Source organism: Diadema antillarum, unplaced genomic scaffold (genome assembly GCF_040938485.1).
Source record: "Diadema antillarum isolate AM-2024a unplaced genomic scaffold, OU_Dant_1.0 scf00000170, whole genome shotgun sequence".
In the NCBI taxonomy this organism is placed as follows: Eukaryota; Metazoa; Echinodermata; class Echinoidea; order Diadematoida; family Diadematidae; genus Diadema; species Diadema antillarum.
Window position 1 is genome coordinate 1,839,272 of NW_027271059.1, and position 18,890 is coordinate 1,858,161.

Consider the following 18,890-nt stretch of genomic DNA (forward strand, 5'->3'; position numbering starts at 1 on the left):
TCAAAGGGCGAAAGCTATTGTGCCTCGAGCATAAAGCACGACAAGGCAGACTACCGCAGCGATGATCAATAGGAGAACCGCCACGATCAGCGAGATCAGCACGCGGCGACAATTGTCGCGCTTAGATTGGTCCTCGTCAGCGGCGGTGTCGGCGCGTGGACTCTCCTTCGCCTCTTCTGCCGGCGATGTGGGATGTCGGCGGATTCTCTTGGCGAGGATTTGCAAGATGCAGCCAAAGAGAAGAATGATCTCGCCAATGGACATGAATGACATGCCGATATAGAGACCAAGGATACCGCCCAAGTTACCCAACAGACTGGCAATCTGGGAAGGGGTAGGCGTTAAAAAGTGATAATGAGATTGATGATAATCCAACAGGTAAAATACAAAGTGTTTAACCTCAGAGAGCTAGTCGTAGTCTGTGTAACATTTCCAGAAGAAATTATGCGGTAAAGACTGTGTCAACGAAGCACAGAAATTAACAGACAAAAAGAGTAATACGTGCAGTAGTATCAAGGATTGAACGAACCCTTATATAGAAAGGAGGTATAAGATGATTCTCACGGTATAAATGTAAAAATAGAATAGGCAAAACAACAACAACAAAATACCGGCCAAACTTACGAGATGCATCTCATCTTTGATAGCTCCCTCGCTAACATTTCTGATGAATTAATCAATACAAAAGGCCACAATACCAGATGAATGGAAGGATATTATGCTCGTGATACTCAAATTTACAAGTGAACCTGCAGAGATGATATCGGTAATTAGACCTACTTCTGTTACCCCGTTTCGTGCCAAGATCATAGAGAAAGTTGCTTACGACCTACTTCAGACTTCTTTGATTGATACCCACATTTTTACAAATAAATAGTTTGGCTTTTGTCCAAAGCACTCTACCCAAATATGCATTGCTAAATGTAAAAGAAAAAAGAAATGGTTTGATACTATTGTGCCTGTAGACATTGTTGGGTAATAATCAGTTGTTTAAAGGTTTTTTTTTTTTTTTGCCATTGTACATTAACTCACAAACGCAATGTATATGTGTCTTTGCTTAAAATGCTATGATAAGATGGTTTAAAACTATCGTTCGTCGAACCGGACACAATCTAAGTGGTTTCGTTTCAGATGAGCTATATAAGTATAAACTGTATGCGGTACCACAGGGATCCCTGATTGAACCTGTCCTCTTTTCCCTTATAACAACTATGTGAATAAATTGCCTTCTTTTGTCAAGCATAGTGAACTGTCACTATTCGTAGATGACACGTTATCTTTATTTTGCTTTGCAAAGAAACCCGAGGACATTGCCAAAGGATTAAGTGAAGATCTTGTTTCGGTATCGCACTGATAATTGTGTAAAAGAAAAAAAAATGTGAACTTATACTTCTTCGCACACCATCACGTCTGCAGATATCGAATGAATTCTAGGACTGTGAACGTACTTACTGATAATGATGTTCAAAACAAGAGAATAAACATTAACATGTTAATATCTAAGAGTAATAGATAAGAATCTGTTCCTACCCTATGGAAACCAGCTCTGCTGATCATGGTGTTCCACCCCATGATGTGGAATTAAATTCAATTCGATTCAATTCAATCCAATCCAATTCATTTAAATTCAATTCCATTCAATTTAGTTCAAATCAATTCAATTCAATTCAATTCAATTCAATTCAATTCAATTCAATTCAATTCAATTCAGTGCTTTCAAGCTACTCTACAGTTGGTCTTCACCATAAAGGCAAAAATAGAAAAGGAGATGAAGAAATTACCCTCCATATCTCACAGAATAAACAATTTGTTATTACAATGTAATAAAAATCCTAAGCTCATGCTTTTCTTCTTAAGAGATCGGAAAATTTACGATCCTCCTGTTAGCCATAAATTATTCCGTAACCTTAACAACTGAAGATCCAATATGCGACGGATATACTTCTATAGAGTTTATAACATAAAGAATATTAAATGAATAACCTATGAAAGTAGTTGGCACATGAGGCCATGACATCATCATTTTATTTTGCATATTTGTGTATTATATGTGGCAGAGGACTCAGTTAGAAGATTTCTTGACTTCTGTCTTGTCTGTTCTGTATAATCCCACTTCTCTGTTTTACTAAAATCAAACTGGAATACGGGGTAAACTTTCGTTACGAGAAGAGAGTACGGTCTCTATGAAACACTCACCGAATTAGTAGCGACTTGTAAGTTAAGTTCGTAGTTGAGCTCCTCGAAGTATATAATAAGGTTGACAAGGTTCTTCCTGTAACAAAAAGAATAGCTAATTGATCAAAATGTATTTAAAAGATACACACATACACATCCACTTGTTTGTCTGTTTCCTTTAGCAGACAATCGCAACACCATTCTTTCATTCAAGGTGCGAACAAAATGCTATTTTTTGCCTCTAGACTTGCTATTTGAAATGTTTTTCTACCTTTCTAATTTTTGTTCATTTATGTTGCCTTGTTGATTTTCCTAGATATATAGAACACGTCGTGTTCTCATTGCCATTTGTTCACTTGATAATATTATAGTAGCATTGTAATGGTAAGCTTGTGTCTATTATAGTTATAATTTTTGTCTTCTTTCAATTCAATTCAATTGAATTGAAATGAGATTTTATTCCCGAAGCACATTTTTGTTGGTACAAGTTCTAGGAAAAATGTACAATGTATTACAACAATACTTATATATTTACATACACATGAAACTAATTATTGTTGAAACTAAGTATTTTGTTATTTGAAAAGAGCGGCCAACGTAAAAATATAGAAATGTGGGCCACTTTGCCAAAAGGTCGGTATTGAAGCGTGTAGTTTTTATTTTGATCCTCCTTGCATTTCAATGTAGTATTCATTTTCTATTTCATTTAATCAGTAAAATCAATGAATGAATAAAGAAAGAAAATGATTTAAAAATCACGGAAATCATGATTTGTGAAAGTCACCTCGTACGCGTGCTGCATACACATTTAGGCCTACCCTTTTCCTTTTTTTTAACTTGTGGGGGAAGAGGGTATGTCTAGACGTCCATTTACAGCAATCTCCATGCCACGAAAAAAAAAATTCTTCCACAATTACTGGTGATGACCATTGAATACAATGATTTTGTTGGATTGTCTTGTTACAGTAATAAGATATTTCAATGAAATGTTATACAAAGGTGTTGCCTATTAAAACCAGAAAGCATTCAAGGTGTGAAACAAACAAGTGTCAGATTGCAGAAACAAATTTCTTGAATGTGATGCTAAATATGCTTTTTCTGTATCAACTGGAACATTACCTGGACAGTTCTATGTTGTTCAGAGTTCTGGCAGCTTTCTTGTTAATTTCTGTCAGCTGGTCCGCTAGATGTTCCTGGAGAGCGCGCGTGTGTGTGTGTGTGTGCGTGTGTGTGTGTGTGTGTGTGTGTGTGTGTGTGAGTGTGTGTGAGTGTACGAGGATGATAGTTTGTGTGTGTGAAAGTGGAGGAGGAAAACGAAGAAAAATATTACCTTTCATTATTCCACACTATCAACATACACGTGTAGTTTGTCTTTCAAAAAAAAAATCAAAACTGTATAGAAAATGTAAATGAATTGATTTGTCTAGACTTGATTTGATTTCATTTTATGTGTGTTTTTTTAAATACTATCATCATCAAACATTCATGAATCGAAAAACTTATTATTAGATGATCGATGAAATACAATTTTCTGAATAGAAATGCTAAAATAATAATCTGAAACGATTTATTCAGCGCACAGAAAAAGGATTATTATCTAGCGTAATTTCTGGTAATATTTTCCCAGGCCTTATCTTATCAGACGTAATCGAATCAAAATTACACAGTGTTATCTAGTATCCATGCAGAAGAACAAAATAATGGATATCAAAACGACTTCATCATTACATTGACAGCGTGACCACTTCTTAAAAGAACTGTCGGGGTCTTGTGGGTGATGAACAATAATAATCCCCTATGATAATTATTACAGGCTTGTATACTCACCTCATACCTTTCCGCCGGCCAGAGTGCTGCAAATGCATTCGGGCGATACATAATCTCACTATTGAAATACACAGGTTCAAGAGAAATATTAGGCAGTAAGTACAGGTTTTGTCAACGGTGCGCGTAGATGAGGTAACAATGATCACTATTACCATGGTTAACTCTGTTCTTCTAACGCAAAACCTGCTCTCAATGTAGTCTTTTTATTCTTACCCGATTAAGTGCAATTCCCGATTAACCGACAGTCTCTACCATCATCACTAATCATCATGCCATTGGTAACTGGCATTGCCAACGGCCAACATTAGTGACTTAGTCTCTTTAACGATGACTGCGAATCTTTTTTTTTTTCCAGCGCGGAATCGAAGATGTGGGACTATGCCAGTAAGCAAATAATCAACGTAGATGATGGGACAAACTATCACTTCCGAGGCGATCTGGATGTAGCTATCTTTCCGAAGCGCAGCTGAGGAAAGATAGCGTGCACATTCAGACTGCCGAGGAAAGTGTTAGCTTGTCTCATTGCCTGAAACCAAAAGTTGATTACAGTTTGTATTTGCTTTATATTCCACATCTAGTATCCAAGATATTCCAATTTTATTCCACACCTCAACCCGTTTTAGCTGTCTTTAGGTCTCTCCTTAGGGCTTAGGCGCTAGGCTACGTAGTTTACTTTAGACGTATGCGCGTAGATAACAAAACAATGAATTTGGTCCGCGCACCACGCGGCACCAAAATAAAAGTGTGTTGCACTGGGTGATTTCAAGTTCGGTGCTAGTGCTAGTGCTAGTGCTATCTCAGCACTAGCACCGGCGATAAAACCGAACTTGAAATCACGTCGGTGTTGGGAGGTGACCTCAAAATTATGACGTATTTCCGGTTGCTGGTGCTGGGCTCGGTGTTGAATGTCGTCTGCTGAGTCGAGCTCCGCCGTTTGTGTTAGCGATTTACGTTCTTTTTCCCAATTGACTAACACTAGTCCCCAGGGATTATCATTTCGTCATTTCAAGTTCGGTGCTGGTGTTAGCGTTGCCGTTCGAGACCCGCATTCCCTTCCATAATAAGATGCACGTTTTACGTGCAAAGTCTATGCTAATGCAGTGGTCGCCCATCACGTAACGTACAGGAACACTCTCGACATGGCTATGTAAATCTGAGCTTAGGAACAAAATTAAGGTAATTGTGATTTCAAGAAGCAATTAAATTTGTGGTATTTTAATCACTCTTCCTCATTTTGTGTCCAAAACTAAGCAGTCATGGCGGCATCTTTTAATATTTTGACTTTTATCACGCGCGATAATTTTTTTTCGTCGCACAATTCTCGCGGGTTGCACGGTGGTGCTATGCTAGCACCTCGGTGTTGGGATCGATAATTTTGATCGGTATCGCTTCGTTAATATGACCGCCGGTGTTGGAGCTCGATTTAACGCAGTTATTTGGGAGCTAGCACTAGAGACCAGCACTAGCACCGAACTTGAAATCACCGTGTACTATATATCAAGTGACCTAGTTAAATGATAGTCCACAGTGCAACGCACTTTTATTTCGCACGTACTCATCTCGCGTATAAAAGACTGTATGGACTGAAGAGATCAGCGAAACTAAAGGGATTTATTCCACATACTAAGATTCTTGCTATAGGATTGGTCAAGAGCAGATCACGTGATAAAGCGTAGTTTTGTCCATCACATCACCTGGGAAGAAAAGTTCGTTACACTCTATGATGATAGTCATTTTGTTTCGCTGATCTCTTACCCCACACAGTCTTAACGCGTGAAATAACTTACAATTTTGAGTACGCGCGAAATAAAAGTGCGATGCACTGTGGTCTATCATTTTGACATGGGACAAATGATAGACCACAGTGCAACGCTCTTTTATTTCGTGCCACGCGCGGGGCGCGGAGCAAATTCTTTGTTTTGTCATCTACGCGCATACGTCTAAAGTAAACTTCATACGTAGCCTAAGCCCTGAGGATACCTAAAGACAGCTAAAACGGTTTCAGATGTGGAATAAAATGGGAATATCTAGGACCCTAGATGTGGAATATAAAGCAAATAATCAACTTTTAGTTTCAGGCAATGAGACAATCACTATCACTTCCTCGGCGATCTGAATATGTACGCTATATAGTTTGTCCCATCACCTTCACCAACGTAAATTATTTGCTTACTATCAACATAGAGTGTAACGAACATTTCTTCTCATGTGATGTGATGGGCAAAACTACGCTTTATCACGTGATAAGCTCATAACCAATCCTATAGCAAGATTCTTAGTATGTGGAATATAATAACTATAGTAATTATAATGATGTTTCCTTCACTGCACATGTCATGTAGTCCCTCTATTAATTCTACCAACAGAAGTATCAAAATTAATTTCGTATGATCATTATCGTTCCCATAATGGTTGCCACGTTATACATGTCTGAAAATGGCTCGAGTCCCAAGACGTTATGAGAGACGTTTCAGGAATATAACTTTATTGCAATATCATTGTTATATACGACTATCAGCGATGAACACGAAGTCTTACACTACACTACTGCTACTACTATATTGCTATATACTACTACTACTACGTTGTAGTATTACTATTTCATACACCTCTGATGTTGATAATAATGGTAATAATTAAAATGATATTAATGATAATGACGATGTTACGGATTTACAGGATTTTTTTATATGAGATTGTATATTTCAGAATACTTGAAACATGCCGAGAGCAACGCAGTGATTCGCGATAAGTGTAACATGTGTTATAATTCCGATAATTAACTATAAACTGTATTCTTCTGTGACAATCTCCTTCTTGCGTTATGCCAAAGTCTGTCTAGAACGGCAACGCTCAACAATGGAACAATTTATTCTGACAAAACTTCTCATACACTCCCTTCTAAGTCGACAGCTATTTTATTTCTAAGCTCCATGCATCATCATACCTGCAAGAGATCGGGCAGGCGCATCCCAGGGTGTTTGTTTCGTAGAGATACAAGACCAGCTGCAGGCACCGTTCTGCAACAAGAAATCATGCATTTGGAATATGTAAGGCACCTACAGTATTATCATTATTACTGTATTATATATGCGTGAATTATGTGCACCCTAACTGCTACGTTATAGGCGTTCGAATGTTTACTTTAATATTTTCCTCATTCTATCTCCATTCTTGCTTTTTCTTGAGACACCAATTCTATAAATGCTTGTAGGTTCTTTTAAAGGGATCATATAGTTTTGGTTGAGACCTAATTTCGGGTTTCTATACTGTAAAAACATCGGTGTTAGATTTAACACCACGAGTGTTAAATCTAACACCGATCAAACTTCAATAAAGGACCACACCCACAGGTGTTGAAAATGCACTGTGATGGTGTTGAAAAGTGTTCACCTGACACTTCGTGGTGTTAATTTGACACTGTACCTGGTGTTATTTTGACACTGTACTGGTGTTAATTCAAAAATGACACCACATGGTGTTGATTTGATATTTGTTGGTGTTAATATCAATGGTTTAACACCCGTCCAGCTTCAATAAGAGACCACACCAGCTGGTGTTACTTTGGTGTAAATTCATTTTCACATTTTTTCAAAAATCTAGTATTTTAATGTAAAATTCTTGATCGTCTTGTTTAAATAAAAAATCAACAAGAAGTTCAGTTATTAAGAAACTCTTCAAAAACAGTTTAAATTTGGAAATGACACCCGGAGGTGTTAATTTAACACCATAAATGAGCACCGAAAATTTAACACCAGCTCGGTGTTCACTATTTAACACCGGATTTTTTGCAGTGTAACATTTTTTGGTGAGATAATGAGAAACCTTGTATAAAATATGAAAGAGCATGTAATTCTATGCGGAATTCAACGTTTATTTGATGAAAATTGGTTTTGAAATGGCTGAGATATCCAAAAAAAAAAAAAGAGCAATTCCGATAAAGTGTGGAACCCACACTTTATTACGATCTAACATCTAACTACTGAACGCCGTAATGTATAGACGTGTGTGAAGTACCGCTCCGCCGAACATATACTTTACAATAGACCAGCAATCTATGTCACAAAATGCCTGCAAACGACCGACCCAAACGGGCCACTACTACGAACAAAGCCGGCGATAGCCCGTGTACTGCAGCGAAGAAACAGCATGATGATCCTGCTGTAAACGGAGCTGATGATGTCGAGCTGACTGAAACTATTCAGGCTGCAGTGGAAAACCTGCTATCTGACTCGGATTTTATCACCAAGCTCGTCAACGCTCTGAAACACAAGCTGCTAAATGAGGTCCAGGCTACCATATGTGAGGAAGTTCAGCGATCTCTGCAATTCAACATTGAAAGCCGCGATGAAAAAATGGCGTCCCTGGAAGCGGCCGTGCGTGATCTGGAAACCGCCATGGATGAGGCAGAACAATATTCCAGGAGAAACTGCCTCATCTTTGCTGGAATACAGGAGAAGGCGGACGAAAACACCGATACCATCATCAAAACGATATGCCAGGAGGATCTCGGAATCGAACTACGTGACGATGACATCGACCGTTCTCATCGATTAGGACCCCTCCTCGAACAGCCGTCGTCTGCCGCCACCTCGACCTCGAACACCTCGACCTCGAACAAGGGAAGGAAATCGCAGCCAAGGAACGTCATCATCAAATTCGCAAATTATCGCGTGAGAGAAAAGGTCTACCAAGCGCGATTCAACCTCAGGAAGCAATCTTCGAAGCACAAAACCGTCTTCATCAACGAGAACTTGACGAAACGACGATCAAAACTCTTCTGGAAAATCAAGCGAGACCAGACAAAGAAAGATTGTAAACTATGGACGCAAGACGGTAAAATCATCGTGAAATCACCCAGAGGCGAACGATTCACCATCACCAAAGACCGCGATCTCGAGAGACTCAACTCCCGGTTGTAAGAACTTGAGATATGACTTAACCATATCACCTTTCTATCTTGATTTTGTTTTTATCATTTGCCTATTTCATGTAGTTACCACGACTTTTGCCTGTGATATATGTCGTTGTTAATTTGTAATGGTATTTAAGTATCCATGCGTATGTTGTCTGCTGCCTGTCAAATCAAACCAAAAAGCATTGTTGTGTACAGAGTGTAATGAATGGGTTCACATTTCTTGTGCGAGTGTGACATCTGATCAGTACAACTCATCCGAAAAATTTCTACATTGGAAGTGTCCCAAATGTATTCTAAAAGTGTTACCATTCTACGATACGTCTGATCAAGTTAATGCCAAACTTGAATCTGTGAAAAAACCTGATGTCATTTTACAAAATTCAAAGTTTCCATCTTGTAAAGGAATGAAAATAGCACATTTAAACATAAGAAGTCTTCGAAACAATCACTCACGAATTATCTATGTTCTTAAGGAACAACCAGTATGATATTCTTTCACTTTCAGAAACATGGCTTAATGATGAGATTGGTTCAAATATGTTATCCATTGAAGGCTATAAATGTGAAAGAAAAGATAGAGACCAACACGGAGGTGGTGTAGCATGTTATATTAAAGATAACGTATCATATGTGAGAAAATATAACATAAAAACCAACGATATTGAATTAATGTGGGTTGAGATTCAGTTTTCAAACTCGCCATCAGTTTTACTTGGAATTGTGTACAGGAAACCTAGCTGCACTAATACCTTTTTTGAGTTACTGGAAGCCCAAGTAGACTGTGCTTCCTTGCATTATAAGATCTTTCTTGTTGGTGACTTTAATTGTAACATGCTAACAAAAAATCCTCTTTCAAAGAAAGTCAACGAACTTTGTAACTCTTTACAATTCTCCCAGCTAATTGATGTTCCCACCCGCGTAACTCCAACCAGTTCATCCTTAATAGATCTTATCCTAGCCACGGATTCAATGGGTTCTTTGAATTCTGGAGTTCAGTCAGTGGGATTTAGTGATCACTCTCTTGTGTATGTAACTATGAAAGCGTCCATTCCCAAGTACACGCCCCAAATCTCTACCTTTCGCTCTTTCAGACGTTTTGACAAGAGTCTCTTCTTACAAGATTTGGCAGCAATCAATTGGGATTGCTTTTTTTCAGAGTCGCAGGACGTTGACGAAATGTGGGGCAAGTTCAAATCGAACTTTGTTACACTAAGTAACAAACATGCTCCCTTCACTACGGTACGAAAGAAACAGAATGGATCTCCGTGGATTAACGATGATTATTTACATTTAGCAAGAGAAAGAAATTATAATAAAAAGAAATTTTTTCAAACGAGAAATGTTTTATATTGGGAGGGATTTATATACTTTAGGAATAAAGCAAATAAGTTAAATAAAAAACTTCGTAGGAAATATTATAAAGAACAATTTGAACAGACAAATGATATGGGTAGAACATGGAAATTGATGAAAAAATTATTACCAAATAAAACCTCATCAGCTTCTGATCAGAAAGTCATTATTGATGGAAAACATTGTCATGATAAAGATAGAATAGCTGATGAATTAAATAAAATGTTTAATAATGTTGGTATGAATATGTGTAATAACGATAATTTTGGTATTAATGATATGCATACATTGCAACCAACTGTAAGTATGTTTAAATTTACTGATATCAGTGTACAGTTTGTTGAAAAGGAATTGATATGTATTGATTGTTCAAAGGCTGGTGGCCTAAATGATTTGCATCCTAAACTACTCAAGATTGCCGCACCTTACATTGCTGGCCCACTAACCGTCCTTTTTAATCGATCGCTTTCATCAGGAAAATTTCCCAGTGACTTTAAAGTTGCTAAAATAATACCAATTCCAAAAACCGGACAATCATCAGAACTTTCAAATTTTCGACCAATCTCGCTGTTACCATTAATATCGAAAATATTAGAGAAAGCTATTCATGAACAAATTTACAAATATTTAATCGACAATTCTTTATTATCTGAACGGCAGTCCGGTTTTCGGCCAAGCATTCAACCTCAACATGTCTGACAGACATTAGTGACTTTATCTTAGACAATATGGATGCTGGCTACGTCACAGGGGCAATTTTTTTTAGATCTGAAAAAAGCCTTCGATATTATATCTCATTCTTTTTTATTACAGAAATTGTCTTTCTATGGTATTCAGGATATGGAGCTAGAATGGTTTACATCATACCTGACCGACAGAACTCAATGGTTTAATATAAACAAAATACAAGTTAATGTTAATAAGACTAAATTGATGCTGTTTGGATCAAAGAAACGCATTAATAAATGTCAACTTAGTATTTGTTACCAAGGTCAGAGCGCGTGTCTGGTCTAAAATACTTAGGTGTATATTTTGACGAAAACCTTAACTGGTCACCACATATTTCCCAAATCATAAGCAAAATCTCTCGAGCTATATCATGTATAAGGAGGATCCGAAAATTCTTACCCAAATATATGTTGATACAGTTATATTATTCCCTGATCTTATCTCACATAGATTACTGTGCAGTGGTATGGGGGAATTGCACGAAAGGTAATACAGTAATTGTATATTAAAGTTACAAAGGCTTCAAAACAAATACGCAAGACTAATTCTGAAGACTGATTATACTACTCCAAAAGCTGTTTTACTAAACTCATTGAAATGGCAGTCTGTAAATGGGAGATTGAAATACCAGTATTGTGTTACAGTTTTTAAAATCTTGAACGATTTAGCCCCTCCGTACTTAAACCCTTTAGTCGAAAGACGCCCTGTGTTGTATTATACCAGACACGCCCTCAATAATCCACTATTCATTCCGCACCCGCGTACTGACTATAAGAAACGCTCCTTTTCGTACATAGCATGCTCTTTATACAACAATCTACCAAGTACTGTACAAACGTGTCCATCACTGTCAACATTCAAAAGGCAGATTAGATTAATGTTTTAGTAAGTTTATTTGGCAGTAGTGTACATTGTAACATGTTAATGAAACGCATTATTTGTTATTATGGATCTACTAAAGACAGATGTGTCTGTGTCCGTATGCATGTGTGTGTGTGTGTGTGTGTGTGCGTCTGCGTGTCTGTGTGTCTGCGTGTGTGCATGATGTGCATGCGCGCATGAGTATATGCGCTTGTGTGTATATGTAAGGTTTTGACTATGTCTATTTCCTTAATCCTTTGTATTTTGAATTGTCATTTGTTGTATTATCTTCTATTTCCCTGTATAATTTTTATCATAATATGCAAAATGAATCTGTACAATTACAGGGCTCTCTTGAAAAGCAGGCCTCTGGCTTGAATGAGACTTACCCTGTATTTTTAAAGAAAACGTGAATAAATAAATAATAATAAAATCGCTTTGTTTTACTTTGTTTTTGGATGTTTCAGTGATTCCAAACCCAAATTTCATCAAATAAACTTTGAATTCCTCTTATAATGGTATGCTCTGTACTATATCATAAGTGTTTTCTTGGTATCTCGCAAAAAGTTAAAAGCCCAATTCTCATCTCCACCAATACTGTACCATCCCTTTAAGGACTTCTCTTACAGGAAGTAATAACATTCAGTTGGTTGCACAGACACTATAATGTGTTTCGTTTCCGGAATTTAATGTTGAACGTCACTATCTTTTTGGGATTATTAGGATGTATTTGCTGGCTTCGAAACTAGAAACCTTTACTCGTTAATTTTTATTATAATTATTTCAGGACGATTACTCATTAATGTGCCAAACTTCAATGCGTTAATTTTGTGGCATATTGTGTTTGAAGTGAAAGTGGAGAGAAATATTTTGTGTTTAACCTCGGTCGAGTCATTGAAAGATGTTTTGGGAAAGACAAGAAGTTCGAATGAGAAAAAAAAAATGTACAAATGTGCTTGACCACTTTGAAAAAGCTGTTGAACGAATAACAAATTTGAATAGACGACAAGGAATTCAAATGATGATTTACCAAGCCTATCAGAACTATCGTGAATTTGAATCCTTTTCCCGCTTACTGTGTGGCAAGAATAAAAAATTGAGCTGGAAAATACATACTTTTATTATTGATATTATTATGATAAATCAGATAATGATGGTGATGATGATGATGATGATTACTACTACTACTACGTACTACTACTACTACTACTATCACCACCACCACTACCACCACTATTATTATTATTATTATTATCATTATTATTATCATTATTATTATTATTATCATTATTATTATTATTATTATTATTATTATTATTATTACTATTATTATTATTATTATTATTATATAAAATGTGGCTTGAGTTATGATCCACTGACGGGGGACTGATAGACCAAATCATGATAAAGCCGTATACCTTGTGTCGAGTTGAGGGAGGTACACTGGGTCGTGTTGATGAGTCTGATGTCTGTGATGCACTTACAGCGATCCAAGAGAGCCCTCTGAAGACACATTTTATAACACGCTCTGTCGCTGTAAGAAAACTCGGCCATCTCCGTGAAGTTAGTGTTCGACCCGTCTCTGGTGCACGGGAAGCCATATCGACCCCCGAGTCTCGTGACGTTGACCTGGAAAATGTCATATACAATATGATAATATACTATGAATATTATACAGTATGCATAGATACAATACAATATAAGAGAAAGACAAGCAAAACGGAATAAAACGAAACTGCATGCCTTGTTTAAACATTTCAGCTTACAGACCTCATTGGTTTTTTTCTTATATTCAGTAAATTTGTATCATAAACTGCATAATTATCAAGGAATCCCAAGACCATTCTACTCAAAGCGAATTCTTGTTACATTACTTTGCGTTTGTTAAAGATATAAGCATTTGATCATTATCATGACATCTATCATAATATTTATTATTATATATATACAATTATCATATACACATATAATGTGTGTGTATTTGTTTATATGATATAGTGTACACAGTTACATAGTCATCTCGTCTACTTAGCCTTTGATAACTAGTAAAATTGATCATCTGAGAAACTGTAGCAATGGAATATATGTTAAATGTCTATATCGTGATGTTTAGCTAGAGAACTAATGAGAGCCTCGAAATTTAGTCTAGACTTCAGTCCACCTCGTTAAAAATCACATAAAGCAAATCCAGTGAGGCTATGACGTCATCAACTTGATAGCCGTTCAATAATCCTAATCCCAGCTAAAACAACCAAACAAATCGGGTTTTTTTTTCAAACCGTAGAATATCTTATTCTAATATGATTTGATGTGAACTTCGACAAGTAAGAAACGTACCTCTCTCAGACTGATGGAAGTCTTTTGTCCCGTAGACACTGTTATACCGTCGTCTTCTGGAAACGGCTGCACTGTGGGCGGGTGAATGGAGACTTTCACGCCAGAATCCGTGGACAGCAAGCCAACATACTCAGGCTGCTCCACGAACAATGTGAGATGGAGTCCTTTTAAAGATGAGAAAGCGAACAAGCAAGCAAATAAACAAAAAACAAACAAACAAACAAACAAACAGAAATCGGGAGTCAGAGCCGAACTCGAAGCATGCACATAGTAATTTTTTTACAGATCATATTATTGTTTATGTCACATTCACCCTTGTTCATTTTGCTTTCTTTGTGTTGAATAAATGCAATGTTAATAGTACTCTTTATAGTGTTTTCTCTGTAAAAAAAAAATACAGTTAACTCACCATACTGCGCGCCAGTTCTGCCCGTATATCTCGCTACCTTGGCTTTGTCTGCGGGGTTCGCGCCATTAAATGTAAAACAGTTGCCATAGTCTCCGTGCTGCCACATGGTAAAATTTCTGGGGTTTATGGATGAACGATTACAAACCAAAAGGCGATTAATGCTGATACAGATATCATTGCAAGCGTCATATTCTTAGTTTACGGTTCCATTACCTTTTTTTTACAAGCCAGGGTAGAAATACTCATTCAAAAGAAAACTTAAAAAGGGATAAAGAATATTTTGCCTTATCATGTGTTGCGAATGTTTGGAGTCTCATGTTTGTCCCTTTGGTCACGATGGCAGCATGCGGTAGAAAACACAACCTACCAACTACTCAACATGAATGTGTCTTGTCATCTACAGCCCCATAAAATGATGATTTCAGTCGTAAAGTTGTAATCTATATGAGCTCCCTCGTGGAGACTTTATGAGCTCCTTTGCGGAGACGTCCATTATGAGCTCCCACGTGGAGAAGTTATGAGCAGCTCCCTCGTGGAGACATCATGGTATATTAATATTCTTGTTCAATATCTCTATAGATTTATTATTATTTTTGTTTTACGTTAGTTATTGTCTGGGGCAAATCATTTGCTGTATAAGGCCCCAATTTTTTGTTCTCCCTCTCTTCTTTTTTTTTTTAACACACACAGTTGTAATTATCTTCCATCTTATCGAAATCTTGAATTCAAAGTACATGTTGAGTACACGTACAAGCAACCTCATTACAATCCCCATGTTGATATCATTAATAGTGAACCGAACGCCTCTCTGTTTTTCTTCTTTCCGATTCATTTTGGTTTTATGAGACCTTTCCCACGATAGAATCAGGCCTTATAGAGTGGCAATAAGAAAGGAAGGGCGTCGTACCGAAGAGAAGAGAAAAAAGAAGAAGGAAGCCAAAAGAAGTTGTAGAAAGTCAGTGAAGACGAAGAATCAAAAGAGAAAAAGGAAAAAAATAAACAAAGGAACAAACAATTTCCTTGAATGGTCACACCTCAATCAATTCGCTAGTAACTATTTTTCTACCAGTAGACAAACGAGTACAAAGAGCAACCGAGCCATTACTAGTCCCTACTTGTAGCTGCAGTTACGTCTATCGAAGGAGCACACTGTAGGATGAGGTCCTCGGGCTGATGGCCGTATTCCCGCAGCTCCTCCAGTGATGGGTTTCAACAAACTTCGCACGTCATAGAAATCGGGGTCACGTGACTGCTCGACAATCGCCTCCCAGTCGCTGCTTCTTTGGATAAAATCATATCATATACAGATCTAGAGGTGCAGCGAAAAAGAAGACTGGTAAATTGAAACACGTACTGGCGCTTTATTCAGCATGGTAGAAGAAAGATACATCACTAAACCCACACGGGCAGTTTGCATATACAGTCATTTGACAGTAGTTCGCAGTGAAGAGTACACTACTTTTTCAACTCGGCAATGGAGCGTCTTTTTAATGGGAAGCTCGTCTGCGCACTGCAATTTTAGAAAGAAAATTGATCAAAACTATCTTATCTCGCTTAATGTACTTTAGAAAGAGAAAGTTTATAGTTGAATATTGGACATATATTACATTTATGTCTTACTCTTCATTACAGGTAAAGACGTTTGCTCATTTGGGTTTTCTTTCGTTTTCTAGCTATTTTGAGTTTGATAAGCGTGAGCGATTACATTCACTGGTAACGGACTATACATATATATATCCACTCTTTGCTGGTCGAGAAAGAAAGAAACAAAGACTGGCCAATTAAAAAAAAAAATAGACAAACACATTGCAACGAAACGATCAATCCAAGTATCATGATATGTAAGAATTTAAATGACCTCACCCTGTACACCCTGCCAGTCGTAGTTGTAGAAGTCAAATTGCGAGTCTGTCCCACCAACTCTGAAAAAAAGGAGAAGGTTTCAGTACTGGCTGCTTGACACGCTTGAGGAGGACGAATCATCCTGCGACTCGGGTGGTGGTGACGGAGACGATTCACCTTGAGTGGCTGAGGAAGTCTGGGCTGATGTCGCTGTTCACGTGGACAATACAAAACAGGACGAAATACGAGGGAATGCAAGACAAGTTGTGTTTGGTGGCTTTGGGCTTCATGACACAATCAAACAAACAACAACAACAAACAAACAAACAACAACAAAACAAACAAAATCCCGTCTAAACCGGTATGAGAAGAGTGGATTCATTCGAAGAGGACTTTGTGTTTCATAACGATTTATGGGGAATAAACTGTAACGTTATCATCGAGGCGTGTAATACAGATAGAACATTCCCTGTTAATATACCCCACAGCATGCCTGACCTTAGGGATGTGTAGGAAATTCTTGCATATTTGAGTCAGATAAGCCAGCTCGGAATTAGCTCATGGGCACATTGGTACGAATGACCTTTCTTCTTTTTGTTTTCCTCAGTCGGTTATGGGCAACTTCACTCGTTTTTTAGAAAGACAATAATGCATAAGTTGTGCATTAAAGAATGTTTTAGCGATTTGTGTCCAGCGGAAATGGCGCTCTAAAAATATCAACTATCAGTCATTATCATTATTATTATTTTTATTATGTATGGAGATTCATCAATCCTGTTCAAACAAAGAAGGACTTGCGTAGACCAGATGTCCAGAATGATCCGTCAATTAACATTAGGAAAGCATCCGTTTCATTATTTTGCACTAAATGTATTAACAATCTCTTTCTATTGATATTGCAAAATACCACTTTTTGCTGTCAGGTGGATGTGCTGGCCAAGTAGCATTTATAGTGGATTACACATGAACAATCATCACATCACAGATGATTCTCTCAGTGAATTTTAAAAAATCAACGTGACTCTTGGTACAAATGACCTTTTTTACTACTCATGCCCAAAGTGGATCTCCGAACTGGTTTATTTGACTCACTAGCGCAGAAAGGGTTAACCAGCTAAGTTATGGTTACTTGTTTGTAACTAAATCCTTATTGGTCTTGTATTACAGATTCCTTTGCGTCTATTACCTGTTTAGCATGCCATCCTCTGGTAACGTTTCGGGCGCCATAAGCAGTCGACACAGAATTTATTTATAATAATTATCTTACAGGTGTCATCGGTAGGCATCGCGACGGATTTTCAGATGTTCTATGGATAGCCTCATCCCCATGCTTTACATGCGCAAGTCGAGATCAGAAAACAGCTCTGGGATTAGATCAGCCGAGGAGGGCAGTAGAGGGAATGGAGTTGGGGTTTCATCTACACAGCGGTAACACTTAAATACGATAGTACATCAAAACAGAATAGAGTCATGTTTACTGATAATATGTACCAAAGAAGCCCACTCTCCCAGCATGGATACAGCTTTAAAGAGACTTTAACATGGTCATATTACTACATAAGGAGGCACTCGAACTGTAGGAGACAACTTTAATTGTTGTGTCTCCTTAACGTTTTCAACTATCTCTAATCCCATTTCAATCGAATGCTTTACTGCTGACATTGCTTAGTACACAATAGTTTTCTACCACTGTCTCAATACAGCTGGATCTCAGTGTTATGCATGGTTATAAAACATTGATATTGATATGAGTGAGTTATTGTGTATTATAAAATGGGTTCAAGAATGTATCCAATAGGAAGCGCTGAAATGAGTCACGTGTGCTTTGGTTATTTTAGTCCCATTGCACTGCGTGTTTAAATCCTATTGCCGATCGTCTGTGTGCGCGCGGCGGCTCCTTCGAATTGCAGGCATACGCGCTGTCAATCCTGTAAAGAACTTCTAATTCGGGCTGCCGGTCGGGCGGCCTTCTTCCTTGTGCGTAACAGTATGTGTGGCGTACGTATACTCTTATCTTACGTACAGTAGACCAAGCGTTGTGGGACCGGACGCGTACATGGCGTCACTTTGAAGGGCAAACCCAACGATTTAGCAGGTTAATTCTCACGCCGTTTTCAGAGTATGTTGTCTAGTAGGCCTATATGAGGAGTCTATATCGAGTCTTTAAGGTAAAGGGTGCATATTCTATGTAAAATAAGTAAGTTTTCATGCGGGAACTTGAGTGTCCGGAACGCCAACCCCCATCATACTTATATTATGTGCGGGATTTCCGAGTGCGATCGTGCGTAAATGTTTGGGACGAACATCTTCGGACATCTGACCCACAAAGGTACGTGAAAAATGCTGTTAGTTTTCGAATTTTCGACCCATTTTATAAAACAAATGATGCACAGGATTATTTCGTGGCGTTAGTGGAGGCGTAGCACTCACTCTCGGGTA

At 37.8% G+C, this 18,890-nt stretch overlaps 1 pseudogene; it reads right to left on the reverse strand.

Annotated features, from left to right (window-relative positions):
* The window catches only part of LOC139722691 (uncharacterized), a 49,969-nt pseudogene continuing 31,079 nt past the window's right edge, over window positions 1-18,890 (reverse strand).